The sequence below is a fragment of the Desmodus rotundus genome, chromosome 5 (genome assembly GCF_022682495.2).
Source record: "Desmodus rotundus isolate HL8 chromosome 5, HLdesRot8A.1, whole genome shotgun sequence".
NCBI lineage: Eukaryota > Metazoa > Chordata > Mammalia > Chiroptera > Phyllostomidae > Desmodus > Desmodus rotundus.
In genome coordinates, this window is record NC_071391.1 from 148,044,112 (window position 1) to 148,060,937 (window position 16,826).

At 42.4% G+C, this 16,826-nt stretch overlaps 1 protein-coding gene across 1 annotated transcript in view; it reads right to left on the reverse strand.

Moving 5' to 3' along the window:
• RASGRP3 (RAS guanyl releasing protein 3) overlaps window positions 1-15,950 on the reverse strand; it is a 73,094-nt gene extending 57,144 nt beyond the window's left edge. Inside the window, exon 1 of the mRNA XM_045189320.3 lies at window positions 15,688-15,950. The gene's annotated coding sequence lies outside the window, so the exon portion shown is untranslated. The remainder of the gene's footprint in view (window positions 1-15,687) is intronic.
• Between the last annotated feature and the right edge of the window lie 876 nt (window positions 15,951-16,826).

The window sequence follows — 16,826 nt, forward strand, 5'->3', positions numbered from 1 at the left end:
GGTATGTGCCCTGGTGGGGGATGAAACCTGCAACTTCAGTGCACAGGACAACGCTCCAGCCAACTGAGCCACCAGCCCATGCCTCATCACTGTGGACTTTTCAGGATAATTTCCAGTGTAATTTCCAGCACTTAGGTAATGAGCCACTTGGATATGTAGTGACTAGACAAGCTGAGCTGGTATTCTTCCTTTGTTGTTGCTTATTATGCTAAGAGGAAAAACCAGAAACCAGGAAAGGGTTTCTTACTGGTCAGGGCAGCTGCAAGATTGGTCTCTGAACACCTGGTTTCATCAGCTAACTCATTCAAGTCTTCTGATAGTGATTTGTGTGTGTGTGTGTGTGTGTCTATTCAGAGAAACTATAGTTCTAATAGAGAAAGAGATCATGGTACAGGAGAGAACATTTCCACTCTTCAAGGGGACCTTTTATTTACCAGGTTTCCTCATTTTATAAAGAAGAGCCCAAGGGCCAAAAACATAACATAAATTGCCCAAGTTTAAACAGCAAGTTAATAAAGGAAAGGGAAATATTCCGTCACCATGTGCTTCTGTGGAATCCAGGCTTATACTGAGGTCCCTGAGACATGAAAAGTGCATGTGTCAGATGGCTGATTTTGAACTAATGCATCTGCTTTAAAAAAGTGTGATTTTTCAGACATGAGGTGGCTCTTTGCCATTTAAATACGGAGAAATAGAGCTTGTCAGGATGGCCGAGTGGTCTAAATACGGAGAATGAAGCAGCTGCACAGCTGTCAGTCATGGAACTTCTGCTCACCAGTCTGATTTCAAGAGAATTTGGCTCTTTGACTTTGCAAAAACGATTCCAACCTGATCATCTCCCTTCGGCCAAAGAATTTTTGTATTCAGAGGCCTAAAATGATAGTGGAGGTTTCAGTAAGAAGCTAAAATTCCTGGCTGGGGGCTGCTGGACATGGGAAGAGCCTGGGTACCTTTGAGATGGGCTCTGTTGTTGAAGGTGAGCTCGCGCAGGCATAGCCTTGGAACTCAGAATGACTGTAGGCACAAGGGGCTGATTCTCTGGCTCTGATGTTTGGGTCCTGAACCCTGGTGTTCATTTACTCCGGTCACAGGGAACCCTACGTATTTGGTCGGTTACCTTCAGTCACTCATTTTGGCCTTTATTTTTAAAGCTTCCAGAAAAGACCCACACATGCTCCCGTTCCCCAATCTAAACCCACGCCTATAGCACCAGTAGGCTCAAAGACTCCAACCCTGGTCTCCCAAGTTTGGGAACAAACAGGTTACAAATTGCAGCTCCCATTGCTTTGTCTTCAAATTCCACCTCCATCAGACAGTGAGAGCTTTTTAAAGAGGGATAAGGATGGGGTAAGTGGATTTTTAAGGAGCAAATACTTTTCACATTCCCAGTGGCTTGTTTAGGGTTTGGGTGGCTCTAATCTTAACATTGGGGAGAGACTTCTCTACAAAATGGGATTATTGTGTTCAGGAGGATACCTGCCTCTCATTAAACGCTTGAGAGAAATTCAAGATGCCACCTGGGTTCAGATGGATCACCTGCCCAGGGTCTCAAAGGGTGTGTGAGCCACCACTCAAATGCACAGAGACTGATTGATTGCCTCAGGTGATTTCAGGTGAAGACAAATGGAAATCGGTATTTCCAGCGGTTCTGCCATCTAGTGCCATTGTTCATACTTTAAAACAGATGGACTTGCCCAATGCAAAAGGAAAGGGGAAAAATATCATTCTCTATTTCCCACCATCAGGGTTTTCAAGTTACAAAAATTTGAGATACTAAAATTTTCACCCCCTCCCAAGAGTCCATGAGCAACTGAATATTCAATTTAAAAACATAAGGGTTTCCTTTTCCAGAGGCATCTGTGACCTGTCAAGATCTAAAGGTGCTACGCTTTACTCCTCCCCTTGAAGTTGCTTCCTTTGCCTTTTCGTTCAACTCTGTTACCCTTCAGCACCTTGGCCAGACACCATCAGCCAGGGTCACTGTTCTGTGCTTCACATGGCACTTCCCATGGGGCAGGGAAGCAGAGAAGGGGGCTCTGTAGCTGCATAGACAATGATATAATTCTATCCACTTCACAGAAACACACTCATATGGTGTTCTTCAAATAGGGCTTGTAACAGTTAAGACTAATGACATTTTGTTGGCTCACAAACCATTAGTGCACTGTAGTCCTCAGACTAAAGAAATTGGTAGTGCATGTTACCTCTGCACCATTTTAAATAGGGCTCTTAAGGTATTGAACGTTTTTCTTTAGAGGAGATTAGAGTAAAATAATCCAACTTCATCCTATAAAATAATTCTGTAAAAAAGAGTTAATAGAATTATTTCTATGTTATCAATCAATAAATTGAAATACAAAGAAATTTAGTGTATCTTCACTTGGTTGGTCAATCAACAAATACTTACTAAACATTATCTCTTTTTCCTGGTATTTTTTTAGGTGACACTTAAATGTTCTCTTTTAAACTAATTAAATTATAATTCTAATAGCAAAACGACCCAATTCTGATCCTGGTGGGGGTGGGGGTAACCTTGGCAGTGTCCTTTTTAGGCCCAGTTTTGTAGGCCCTTTTTAGGCTAAATAGTCCCTTACAGACTCAACAAATATTGACCTAGCACACACCTCTACCTTCCAAACATTGTGCCAGAGCCTGGATATCCAGTGGTGAATGGAACAGACTTTGTCTCTGTCCAGGGAAGAAGCACATAGCTTAGTGAAGAAAATCAACATCAAATAAGTAGACAGACAAATCAATGCATAATTACAAATTGCTGTAAGACCTATGAGTGAAAACTCACACAGGATTCTAGGACAGAGAATGACAAGAGGGATTATTTTAGGTTAGTGATAGGAAAGATCTCTTTGAGAGGTGGTATTTAAGCCAAAGAGCTAAAACTTGGAGATTAACTTAGTGAAAGATGTGAGGGAATGAAAAGCTCGACAAGCTGGCTGGATCATAATTCCATTTACTGAGCTGGAGGGGACTGGCAGGGAGGTGGAATGGTTATATTGGAAGAAATCTAGAACTGAGCTGAAGATGCGTGAGGGTTGTGGTGCCCGTGAAAATCCTGTGTGCAGGTCTCAAGATGCAATGATTTGTTCAAATATGTAGCTCCAAGAAAAAATTTGAGAGATGGAATTTAAAATTTGGAGTTATCTCCATGTGAACAGCTATAGAAATGGTTTGTGTCACCTGGGAAGAAAATATAAAGAGAAAGGATAAGGGGGCCTTGGGAATTCCAACACCTATAGATCAGAGAGCGGTGATGAAGCAGCCAAGCACCTTGAGTAGCTGTCAGAGACACAGAAGGAAAACTTACAGCATGTTGTGCCATGCGGCCAAGAGAAGAACAAGCTCATGGGAGATGAACCCATCAAGTGTATTGAATGCTATCAAGAGGTCAATTAAGAGGAGGATGGAAAACTATCTGCTTTTAAATTTTTTGCTACAAGGAGGTCATAGGTAACCTTGACAAGAGCAGCTTCAGTGGAGCTGTGGGCAGAAGCCAGGCTGGTGCAAGTTGAGGAGTAAATAGGAAGTAGAGAAACAAAGACAATGTGTGTAGAATATGAGTTCAATGATTTTGTGTTGGATTGCAGTGAAGAGAAATTGATAGAGGATGTGGGGATCAAGGGGTATTTTTATAAGGTGAGAGTTGCCCGGGCATACCTGTACACTAATGGGGGTGATCCAGTAGAGAGGAAGCAGTTAAAGACTCAGGGGGAGGAGGGCACAACCAAAACTGAAGGGATGGGTACCAGATGTAACAAGAATAAAAAAAGAAGGTGAGCATGGTGGCAAACGCAGAAAGAACATATGTAATTACAGTGGGAAGGGGAAGATGAAGGACAATACCATAAATCAGAGACACGTAATCATCAGTTTGGCAGAGGAGTTTATCTAACCCACCTGCTTCCAATACCTTCAGTTCTCTATCTTTCATTTTTGAAGAGAAAAGAAGGAAAAGAAAAATGAGCTCTCCAAGTCCCAGACACTCTGGGACATCCCAGGATAAAACATTCCTTGACTTAGGATCTAGTGATCCTTTTCCCAGCTCAGATAAACAATGTGACCCCAATTCCTTTGAATACTTTTCTGCTAGTTAAATATCTGTATTCTTGCCTGCCAACATCTGATGCTCTTGGACGCCAAAGAGTGCTGTCGACTTGCGTCGGTCAGCTTGGCTTTTTGTGAACCTCATTCTGAAGGACTAGTCATTTTACATCTCGTTTTTGACCTGGTGCTGAGGCAGCAGTGTTTCATTAAGTGTATTAGGTGGTCACTACTTACTGTTCAACAATGCTTTCGAGAAGAAATGGCACGTGTTTTGAAAGCATATTAGAGTGAGATTTGTAATTGATTCACACGGGTCAAGGTTTCTTGACCTCAGTACTGTTGATATTTCAGACGGACAATTATTTGTTGTGGGCATCCGTCCATGCTCTGCACTGTAGAGTGTTTGGCAGCATCCTTGGCTTCTCCCCATTGGATGCCAGTAGCACTCTGCCCCAGCCCTCAGGAGGAACAGCCCAAAGGGGCTCCAGACGTTGTTAAAGTCCTCTGGAGGGCAAAATGGCCTCCAGTGGAGAACCACTGCTACCGACTGATGCCGTAACATCACTCTGGAACTGAAAACGTCAGTCAAACACCTAACTTTTATTTCAGCATCAGAATGTCTACCTTTTGTGTAGGCAAATTCCTGGTGCTTTGAATTTTTCCATTTTCAAATAAATACAAGATACCTTCATCAACAGCGAACATTTGAACAAATGCACCTTCCCAGACATCCTCTCAGCTTGATTTTCAATGCTTGAGCCAACTGGCAGGATTAACCAGGGCAGAATATGACTTCATTTAAAGCATTTCAAAGCTTCCTAAATCTGAACTTATTCCACTCTACTAACTGACATATTTTGACCCTTGTTTTATTCGCGTGTCAATCTCTTTCAGTTTTATTTTTGCAGTTTATCGTAAACTGTTATAATTTTTGGAGGAAGTCAGAGGATGAATATTAATGAATGTAGACCCTTCTCTTTCTTTCTTTTTTTCTTCCTCTCTTTCTTTTTCTCTCTTTGTCCTTCCTTCCTTCCTTCCTTCCTTCCTTCCTTCCTTCCTTCCTTCCTTCCTTTTTGCAATATGTGAATAGATAGTTCTCTTTTGTGAGAACGTTTTACCTCCTTTCCTATTGCTGAAGTACTGGCTCCTCTTATTCCCAGGATGAAACTGTAGGGAATGCATTGCCTCTATTTGCATTTTCAAACCATCCACTACAGCGCATTCTCACTCTGCAGAGAGGTTGCATCAAGGAGTGATGCTCAGCGCAAAACTATTAGAAGTGATTTGTTCCCATACCAGCTCTATCACTTGCTGCCAGAAAGCCTACTCTTTGAGGTGTCGATTTCTTTACATTGAAATTCGATTAACATTTACTGAGAGGCACATGGCTTTGACAGGTAAATACTTGACACTGTGACAGAGGCTGTTTTGTTGTAGGTGTGGCTTATTCCACATGGCAACAACCTTTGAGGATCAAGAGGGTCTTAAACAGCTTCTCATTATTATAAATAACCCAGTAAGAATCAGACGTGAATTGTTATCCTTCTTGAATCACAGCCTTTCCTTTTGGCAAAACAAATGTATAAGCTTAATTTCTCTTACATAAACTACAAGTTCTGCATACAAAACATTGATCTCCGGTTAATGATATATGAGGTCTGTCCAGAAGGTATCCAGCCATGTAATGTGAAAAATAGAGACACTTATTGAAGAAGATACAAGTTACAAGAAATTTTGTACACAGGACAATGATGCTTCAGTCCCCTTAAGGTAAACACCTTGGGACCTCACACAATTCTCCCAATCGCCATCAGCTGCCCTGTCATATTTTCTTGAAAACCGTCGATGGTCTGAAAATCTCTTCTCTTTCAAAGGTGATTTTAGTTTTGGGAAAAGCCAGAAGTCGAAAGGTGCCAAATCTGGGCTATAGGGGGGCTGAGTCACATGGGCGATTTGATGTTTCATCAAAAAATTCTGCATGAGATATGATGCATGAGTGGGTGCATTGTAGTGATAAAGCTGCCAATCACCAGTTGCCCGTAGCTGTGGCCTTCTGAATCACCTGAAGAATTTCCACAGAGGAATGCTCAAGCTTAATGCAAAATTTGATGCAGATACATAACTCTACTCTCTTGGTAATTTTGAATGCAATGACCACACAGTACACATGCTCACTCAGCAGTGTCTACTGCCCCCACTGACTAGTCCAGTGAAGTTGTCACTGTTCATGCTTGTACATTCCAGTCCGCTCTCCTTGGCTGCCAGGTTACATCATTGTCATGCAAACTGTTCCCATTATATTAGCAATGACTGGACTTTTTCTGGCCTCATATATGATGAAGTATTTAGGAATGAAGTGTACTCCTGACTACAATTTATTTTGAAAGAAAAGAAAGATGAACCAATGGATGGATAGAAAAATGGATAAATGGATACATGTGTGAAAAAACAAATAGAATAGATTATTAATGGTAAAATCAAATATGGATATTCGCTATATATTTGCAATTCTTTCAGTGTTTTTGTTTGAACATTTTATCATATGTCATGAAAAAATTCTGTCATTTTAAGTTTACCTCTTTTAAACTTAAGTGTTTGGGGATTTGGTGAACAAATCATATTCATTAGCTTTTATGATTTTAGAACTATCAATTATATGTAATCTGAAGAAATCTCAGTTATCAGTTTGTCCAAGTGGCTTCTCTGTCTCCTTTGGCATTTTAGATGCTATTCTCTCAATGTTTTCCAATTTTTGTTAATGACGTTCTTCAGGCAGAGAGATCAAAACTACTTTATAAATATTCCAAGTCTCAAAGTATCGTCTGAGGGTAAGAGGAAAGTATTTTTGGATTTGTTTCCAGGAGTCTCTGGTGAATGAAGAACCAGGCTAAATTGCTTTTCAAGGAATCCCTACAGTATGGCAATTAATGGCATATTCATATGCTGATTACACAAGCTAAAACCTCCACATTTTCCTCAACTCCCTCCTCAACTTCATGCCCATATCCAATTGATTTGAAAAACTATTAACTTTGCTTTCAAACATTCTGAAAATCCTTCCACCCTCTCCAGCACCACTGACTTGATTCAAGCTCCATCTCTGGAGTCTTCCATTGGTCTTTGGCAGCTCTCCTCTCCCTCCTGTCCTCCTCATTGCCTCCAGAGTTTTCTTTCCAGAATTCAAGTATATTCATATCACTCCTTCCCCGCACAAGTTTTGATCATAGTTAAGGATTATTGCTACTTATTTTAAATGTATTAGTGATACTGAGGATTTTTAAAAAGAGAACGTAGCATTTAGAAAGTACATAATAAAATATCTATAGATGGAATGATGAAATGTCTTGGATTTGCTTGCAAACTCTTCTGGAAAAGAAAGAACATGGGTGGGGACCTAGGGAAACAAGATTGGCCATTGAAAGTTGTTCAAGTTGAGTACTGAATACATGGGCTTCCTTATATTGTCAACTTCTGTATACATTGGAATTTTTCTATAATAAAAGCTGTGTTTTCTTAACCTTGCGGTGTTTCTCAAAAACATCTAAATGCTTCAGAAGGGCAAACACCACCCTTAATCCTGGAGCCACTGCATCTTTTGGGATTTTTCTCTGGTTTCTCCTCTAACATACACCCTATGATTCAGCTCTACCAAGTTACAGGTTATTCCTGGAATGGATTCTTTCAACAGACAGTTTTCTTCTTGAGCAATGACTACTAATCCTTTCATGCTTAGTTCAAATGTCACCAACCCTCGAGAGCCTTCCCTGACTCACCCTGACATCGTTGTCTTCACAGACTGACTTCCACAGAACTCTGTACAAACCTTTCATAGAGCAAATATGTGTGAATTGTAGAGGTTTGTTGTAATAAGTTTTAAAACATTGATCTGCTTAACTAAGTGGCAATATCCTGCAGGGTGAAGTCTGTGCCATTATCCATATTTGTGCGATATGCACTACAAATCATCTGTTTTAAAATACTCGTGAAATGAATCGAATACAAATGTATTGTACACTTTTTCTTTCACCCCGCTACCTATAAACTAGATTTACTACTGAGGTTTTAATAACATTTGGTGCAGTAGAATTGCCAAACCTGAGAATTAAAACTCAAAACAGTTTCTCAAATGTATTAGTATTCCAAATGATTGCAGAATTCTACGCATGATACATTTCTCACTCACCCTTATAGCTGAAAACAATGGAGCCCCAATTCTTACACAATAGTACCACCATCACTGGCTTAAGTCAAGCAAAGTCCCTGGAGCTTCCAAAGAGAGGATGAAAGCAGTGTTTCTTCAAAGACGTAGAGCATTAAAATAGCATGAGATATGTCCCCCTGGTCCTGCTTCAAGGTCTGCTCGGCCCTTTTATCTATTTGGAATCATGGTGCCAAGAAACAATTTATGAAGGAAGGATGACTGCCCCACTTGGTGCCAATATTAAGTCACTTCTTATAAAAACCAAACATAACTTAAAGCAAACTGTCACTGCTGGTTAGTCAGCCAGGTCCTACAGCCATGATCTTTTTTAAACATGTCATCATATGCAATAGAATAATGATTTTTGAGCGTTGCCAAAGGCCTTGCTTTGCAAGAACACCCTGCCCACGGTGCAGAGCATCACAGTTGATAGAACACCTCAACACCGGGCACAGGACGAGCGTTTCTGGGCGGGTGCTGAAAGGACACTGCAAGGTGCAATCATGACTCCACAGAGTCCTAGGATGTCTCTTTGGCCTGCAGTGTCCTTCTATGGAAATGGCCACGTGTTGGGCATGACGTAACGTCAGTTGCTTGACAGGGACAGCAGACTCCCAACTCCACACAATGGCTTCCCTTTGCATAGTGAGCATCAATTTTTACACAAACATAGTGAGAGTCAGTGTGATTGGACTAGAAAAGACATGTGCTTTGTTTCCAGGCAGACTAGGACCAGAACCCCAGCTTCCCTTTGCACTGGTTTGTGGCTCAAACATCTCAGAAATTTACTTATCTCTTCTGCAACAGTGTCAACAATAATGTCTACCTCTGGGAGATGTGAAGATAAACATCAGTTTCTTTCCTTTCCCCATAGCAGACTCAGTTTAAATGCCTGCCACGGAAGGAAAATGGATACAGACTCATCTTAGAATCAGAGTGACTGAGAAGAGAAAGAGACAAGAAATCTCGAGGGCCACCATGTAGACTGAGCACTGTTCTTGCCATAAAAAAAAAAATGATTTCTAAAACATCCTGTCAACTCATGTGATTTTGAATAGCAGGCATTCCATACATAAGTGAAATACTTTCTACTTTTAAAAAGCAGAACTGAAGTAGAGCAGAATCCAAAGTCAGTCAAATTGAACTTATGATATGAGTTTTTCAGAACCAAATATGGAAATTATACTCAGTTCTTCTATTTTCAAACCATTTCAAATTCTTAAGTCGTTTCTAAGCTCCAGAAGTCTATAGTAACCTGTGGTCTGAGAACACCGGGTTACAGAGCAAGCTGTTCAAGTGCGGCTGGAAAAGGACACTTGTTCTTTCTAGATCCTTGATTCCAGGTCTAAGGAGGCTTGGAGAACCCAGTCAGTTTTCCAAAATCCCTAATGCTACCTTCCCAAAGTGAACTTCCATAAAAGACTCAACCACCCCCCTCCCCGCAAAAAACCCCAAAACAACCTCTCAGCTCAGCCTATTAATTGTTGGATGAAAGGAAAAATATTACTTTCTCAAAAAAAAAATAGAGGAGAGACTCAACAGTTTCTTCCCTTTCTTTTTCCCTTACTTCCCTCCTTCCTTCTTTTCTTTCTTTCCTTCTACTATGCAGTCTGATTCCACAACAGATTCACGGCCTCTTTGCCTGACTTCTCCAGCCCATTGCCTTCCTTGTGGCCAGTTCATCCATTGCTAAGGTCTCCACCACAGTACAGATGCCTCAGAGGGGAAAAGGGACATAATTAAATCACACGCTCAAATGCAATTACTTGTCTGCAACTTTTGAATTAAGCAGGCAGCTCAGTGGTTACTAAAATGACCTTCCGGAAGTCACTACGCACTTAACTTTTTCATGGTATAGTCCTCCATGACCAGCTCTCTGTCAAAGACAGCCTCTAGCACGTGTTCGAAGAGGAAACTCTGAGTACACTTATGATCCTGAAGCAAGCTCACGCCGTACTGATCCATGCAGGAGTCTTGGAATATTTTGTGGGGTGGGGGTAGCTCTGTCTAAACCAACACAAAGTTACGTATATAGTTAAGGCAGCAATTGAGAACGAGGGAAGCCTTCAGAAAAAAAATCTGATCACACAGATACTTAAAGGATGTTGGGATATCTGCAGCTACCTAAATCATTCGTATAGCTCATTGAATTCCCCACTTACAATAGAGGTATCAAGGCTAATAAAATTTCAAATTCTATAGACTGTTATCTGGGAAGGTAAGCCTTGAACCTGCCATCTCATTTTCTTTTCTTTTTCAAAAATTTCTTTCCCCTTTTGTCCTCTTGAAAGGTATAGATTATTACAGTAGTCACTAAAGAAAAATGCTCTTTGAGTCAGTTCATCAATTCAATGTTTTTCAGGATGTTTTAAATTCAAATGGGAAGGCTACCTTTCCCATTCACAGTCCAAAAAAGCGACTTTAGAACGACATGCTATAATAGCCACTACTATCACAAAGCTGGTCACTTGCTTCCGCACCACCCGTGCCCGCGCCCGCGCCTGTAAGCCCTGGCCCTGATAATGCACAGCTGCACTGTAAGATCATCGGCATCACACAATGTCATTTTTATGGCCTTGCCAACATACTGATAATTCTTTTATACAATGAGCCAGATTGCTGGAACAGAAAGCTGACCAGTAGTGAAGACGTTCAATTATTCTAGCAAGTTAAACCCCTCTCAGCTGTGGACTCCACAAGGGGAAAGAGTAGCAGAGGACACTTTTCCCAGTGGTCGGACTACACTATTTCCCACGGGCATGCAGTACTGTAACCAGGCAGAACCTCCAAGATTGCTGATGGTCTGTTTCGTTGGGTAAGAGGAGTGCTGGGCATCTGACTGCATTTCTGTATCTAAAAAACAAACAGATTTTTTTCTAAAGCTGAATATCACATCATGCCATAGTTGGTATGACTCCCACTTAATCACACTGGATCTGCAGAGGAAGAAAATGACCATTAAGTTCCTTTAAAAATATTACCCTAAACAAACACTATTGTGACTGTAACTAAGCCAACCTTGTTTCTGAAGCCAAGTATCCATAAGCTTGGAAATACCATGACCACATACAGGAAATGGCATATCATGAAAACAGGCATCCATTTAGCTTTTGTCCATCAGAAGATAATACAAATTATAGCACTTGTGATCACAAAGGACAAGTTCATAGCTACAATTCAGAGTCAGAGGACTGGGAACTTAGCAGAGCTCTGCCGGTTACCGGTTCCATGACCATGGACAACTCACTCACTTTCTCTCATCCTCAGTTTTCTCACTGTAGACAATAGCGATGACTGGCCTCTTTCTTTCATAGAATTGTAACAATGTGCAAAAAAAAAAAATGCCTTACAGCTGAAAACTCCCATATAAATGTAGGAATTTGGTCAAAACCATAAACGAGCTCAAAGAAGACCAAAGCACAGCAAACCTACACAGCATAGACTCCAGAGATCCGGCTGCAATTATTTAAAACAGCAAATAAAACCAGCCCTTCAAATCCATAGAACGATGGAAATGTGCCCACACAGCTAAACGACTTTGAGAACTGCAAATGAGCAATTTAGATAAAGGGAAAGAGGGACCCAGGGAGTTAATTCTTCGGGAGCAGGTTCTTTTGTACACACAGTCTGGCAAAACAAAGAAACAAAACAAGCCCTGCATCGCTAAATTTGTTTCCTTATTCTAAAATGTCCAGGGAAAATAAACACAATTTTGCTTCAAACTAGCTCTGATGTATGACTTTGGACTCTTCTGTGATTTCAAATTCCTCTTATATGTCTCCATAGAATACCCACTGGACTATGCCAATTGTTATGGAAACAAGCACAACCAAGCCAGGATTAGAGGTAATTTCCAGTGGTTTTAGTTCAGCAGACTACATTACTGATAACTCTTAAGTGCTTAGTTTTAGAGACATCAGGAACGTGAGAAGTGGGTTAAAAATTCCCTTTTCTTGCTATCAGTAGATTAATCTTCAGAATGTGTCATCTTGACATAACAACCTTGAAAAAGCATTGGTAACTTTCTCAAAGACACCCATAAATGGTCTACTTACTTAATTTTCCTCCTGATTAACCAAAGGTCCCTTCTGTTACTTATGAATTACTCCAGCCCTAATTTGGACATTTAACCACATGGAAGGGTGTGGAAAGCCCAGTTAAATTTTTTGAAGGGTTCAAGAAGTAGGATTCCCTAAGGGCTCTGTATCTGGCTGATGACCCAGAAAAGCCTCAGGTTCGGGGTTCACAAGTCAGAGGGCAGTCTTTAGGCATACAGCAGGTAGAGGGGTGAAGCTTGCAACCGGCATAGGTAGGTGCAGGCCGCATCCCAGTCAGCAGAGAACAGCACCTCTCCCCTGCCTCCCCTGTCACAGCCAGTCTCCGGGCCTGCAACCCTCCTTGCCAGCTCAGAAGAAACAAAAGGAGCAAACAGAGGGAAGGACTGTATTACTTCTGTCCATAAACAACCACCACCCATGTGGACAACCCACCTTCCAGGTTGAGTTAGGAGAACCAGGTCTGATAACAGTTTTATCATCACGAAGCAGGCTATTTGGGGTGGGGCATGGGTGGAGTGGCTGTCCTCCAAAGGAAAGGAGTGACAGGAAACGCTGAGGAAAGGGCCAGGAGGGGCAGTGACAGCAGTGGGTTCCAGAGCAATAACAAAGCTCCAGGGCAGTGTTCTCACCAGCGCGAGGGCTGTTGCTGAGCGGCCGTTAAAGACAAAACACAGCGCCAGTCACTGACCCTGTACAGCTTGGGCTTAGACTGTCAGGGGGGAAACCTCGCCCTTCCTGCCGTGGAGGGTTCAAAAGGGCCCTCGCGCACATTGCGTGTCTCATTATACAGTGCTGAAATAGTCTCATTTGCATTTCATGAGCTTTTACATTTAAATACGGGAGATTAGCAAAGGCGTTCCACTTTTAGTTAGTAATGTGTTCAGATTCTGGAGTCTGAACGAGGTGCCACCTCTGCCTGTGCCAAATATAGCCGCGTAGCTCCAAGGGCCTCTGAGCTTCAGTTTCTCCCACGATAAAACTGGGAGAACAATACACAGCGCGTGGGCACACACACACACACACACACACACACACACGGGAGGCTTATATAAAAATAAGCACACTTGGTTAGCGTGGCATCTGGCATGGTCAGTGCACAGTGAATGCAAGTTAAAATTTGTAGTGTTAATATTACGATGGTAAAAGTGGCTGAAGCCTTGAGCTCTCTTTTCTGGCTCTGCCACTAACTGGTACTGTGACCCGGATAAATCTGCTACGATTTCCTCATCTTTATAAGAAGGCGTTACATTGTACACCCTATAATTCCTATCCGGACCTGTACAAGTTGACTCGACATACTATTTCCATGTAAAATAATTATTTTCATTAGTATGTTATTAATATTTTGAAAGTCAATGGATCATTGGGTTTTTCAAAGGAATCTGCAGGCTTTCAAAAATTCGGCAGTTGAATAATCCAAAGCCTATTCTGCCATTTAGAACCCCATTTTATTGGTGGGTGGCTCTGTTATTCCAGAGACACCATTTCCAAAAGAACCAGAAAGTTCTTTTCCACTATCAGCCTGTGGAAAAGGTAAAAGTACGCCAGAAGCACACTCCCTACAGGAGGTCCCCGTGCGCACGCAGCCAGTGCCCTGCAGCCAGACAGGAAAGTCACTGGGCCACACAGCCTCAGGCTGACCCAGCAACCTCACACAAACAGCTTAGAGAGGAACAAAGAAGTTGGAGATATTTCTTCTTATTGCATATGCTTGGTTTTGTGAATTCTTCTTCATTTTAAGGAAGAGACGGGGGGGGGGGGAACTTCCCAATGCCAGAGAGCCATTTTTCCAGAGAGGGTATCTACAAATGCTTCCTTCCCAAATCTTTGGCTGATGTTGGACTCAAGACTGACCGTGTTGGGGTGGCCTGTGGCAGAAGCAGCATGCTCTGGGTCATTTTCAATCCACTCTTCACCTACAACAAGGGGAGGTGGTGGTAGAGGGAAAGCAGTCCTTCCTCCCAGCAGGAAACAGAAATGGCAAGACAATTTTACAACCTGAGCATGTTGGACAAGCCATCAGTCACCTGGGGAAACACTTCAGGGTGCCCTGGGCTTGTCACAAGCCAAAAAACTACGTGGTAAGAATTCACTTTTTTTTCAGATTTTATTTACTTAGTTTTAGATAAAGAGAAAAGGAGGGAGAAAGAGGAGAGAAACATCAATGTGTGGTTGCCTCTGGCATGCCCCCTATTGGGGACCTGGCCCACAGCCCAGGCATGTACCCTGACTGGGAATTGAACCCTCGGCCCTTTGGTTCACGGGCCGGTGCTCAATCCACTAAGCCACACCAGCCAGGGCAGTAAGACTTCATTTTAAAACAACCACTCTCTGCCCCCTCCTCAATATCGAGGTGATCCAGAAACAGGAACTTGTTGGGTTATCTCCCCACAACACTCTGATTCCGGAGGCCTGTCACAGCCAGAGGTTTACATCGCCAGGTCAGGACTCTGCCCTCTCCCCTTTGCCTTTTCCTTTCTTCTTAAGCATTCTCCCTGTGATGGCCGCGACAGGACAAAAGTCCCCAAACAACATCTCTGTTCCAGGATGGGGCCTGCTTTGCGGCTCTCCCTAAAAGCGCTGCCCAGTGAACTGGGGAAAGAACAGGTCCTCTCAGTTATTTGGGTGCAGGGCCCCTCAGAGTTAATCATCGGCTTCAGGCAACACTTTCATAATCCAGGGTAAAAACAAGGAAGCAAGTCTCTGAGTCTCATAAAAACACCAACTTGCCCTTATCTAAAAGAAGGACTACCAGAGGCAATAAAAAATGTAGCGTTAGAGTAAGAAAGGTGAATTAACTTGTCAAAGAAAAGAACTATAAACTGTACCTTTCAATGAGTTAGAAAGCATACCTGAAACCTAAATATGATTTCTAATCTAAATTTACATATTATCTTGTTAGTTTTCTGTATTACAGATTGTTATACATAGTTAAATGAAAGAGTCTTCAAAAGTGACTAGGAATGGTCAAGTCAGCCATATAATAAACTCACACATTATTTCTCAAAACACTATTTTTCAAGTTTCAATGGTAAAAACTGATTGAAATCAAATTTCAACTCACTTCAATAGCTTCTCTCATTCGTGACCTGAATCTCGGCTTTGAACCTGAACATCACAGACCATTGAAATCCCGGACACCAGGAAATAAACTTGCTGTTTTCTAGATAGGATTCAAGAAAGATGCCTCATTCACCCTTAAAATTAGAAAACAACATTGAAAATAACAGGTTCTTTTAAAAAAATGGAAATGGCTATCAATCACCGGCGCAAACAAAATACCTCCTTTAGTGCCAGAGGGAAACAAAAATCACAATGAAAGATTGTCAGTGGTTTGCAGCGCGCACACGAAGCTCTCCCGTTACTTACTGGGTCTGTGTTGTCATCACGGTGCACCCTGCCTGCCCGGCTGCCAAGTGCCAGCGAGCCTCAAGCAGCTGTTTCCTTCAAGCTGGGGCTCTGTGTCTTAACCAGTCACATGCGTCTCCTGATAAACACTGCCGCCGTGCCAGGAGGTCAGAAACTGAAGATCATTATTCTTGTAATTCACAAACCTTCTCTCAACCCCTGAGCTGGCTCAGCCCTTTCATTTAGCATGCAGAGCGGTACATTCCACAGTGTGTTTTCTTTGAGCTCCCACCCCCAAACAGCTGATAAGTCACACTGGAGGGCAAGTGGAAAGCTGATGTGTTTGTGGGGTGGGGAGCCTGGCAGTCCCTATGCTCTCTCATCTTACACAGGTTTTCACTAGGGCTCTGGAACTGCAAGAAGGAACCACAGCTCGGCACAGCAGGTGGAAGCTGCTCTCCCTTCCCGGTGCCCCAGGAGAACAGCAATCTCTCACTCTGTCTTGGTTTCTTTTTCTCAGCATCCCAGGCTCTGATGTGTTGGACAAGCCACAAGATTGAGTGGACTGTTCCAAAGAAGGCAGACTGACAGTTTAAGAATGCTTAGGTTTACGAACAAATGACCCGTGGACATGAACAACAGAGTGGGGATTGACTGTGGGAGCAGGGTGGGGGGCAGGGAGAGCAATGGGGAGAAATTGGGACAACTGTAATAGAAGAGCAATAAAAAAAAAAATGAATGGTTAGGTTTAATGTCAACACAGCCAGGGCCGCTGTGCCAAGTGATGCGGAGGGGCAAATGTGTGAGAGGTAAAGCCAGTTTCACTAAAGAGCTAATAGAAGTGATTTCAGGTCATTTAAAACAAACTTCTGCATCGTTATCTGTTGGATTGTGCCAAAATTTGGGGGAACAGCGGAGCTGTTGAGATTATCCCCTGAGGCATGGGAGTGAAAAGCAGAAACTATCGTGAAATTGACAAAGCACTTTACAGGTGTGCTGCTGCCCCCTTCGGTGTGCTAGGAAGTTGGACCCACCTGCTGCTTCCTGGCTGCTCACAAGGTGGCAAACCACCCTGGGTGCTTTGTGGAATTCGTACTTCTCACCCAAGCTGATTTTCCCCCCTCCAAGGAAATCCCTTAAACTCTTTGACTTTGGATAGT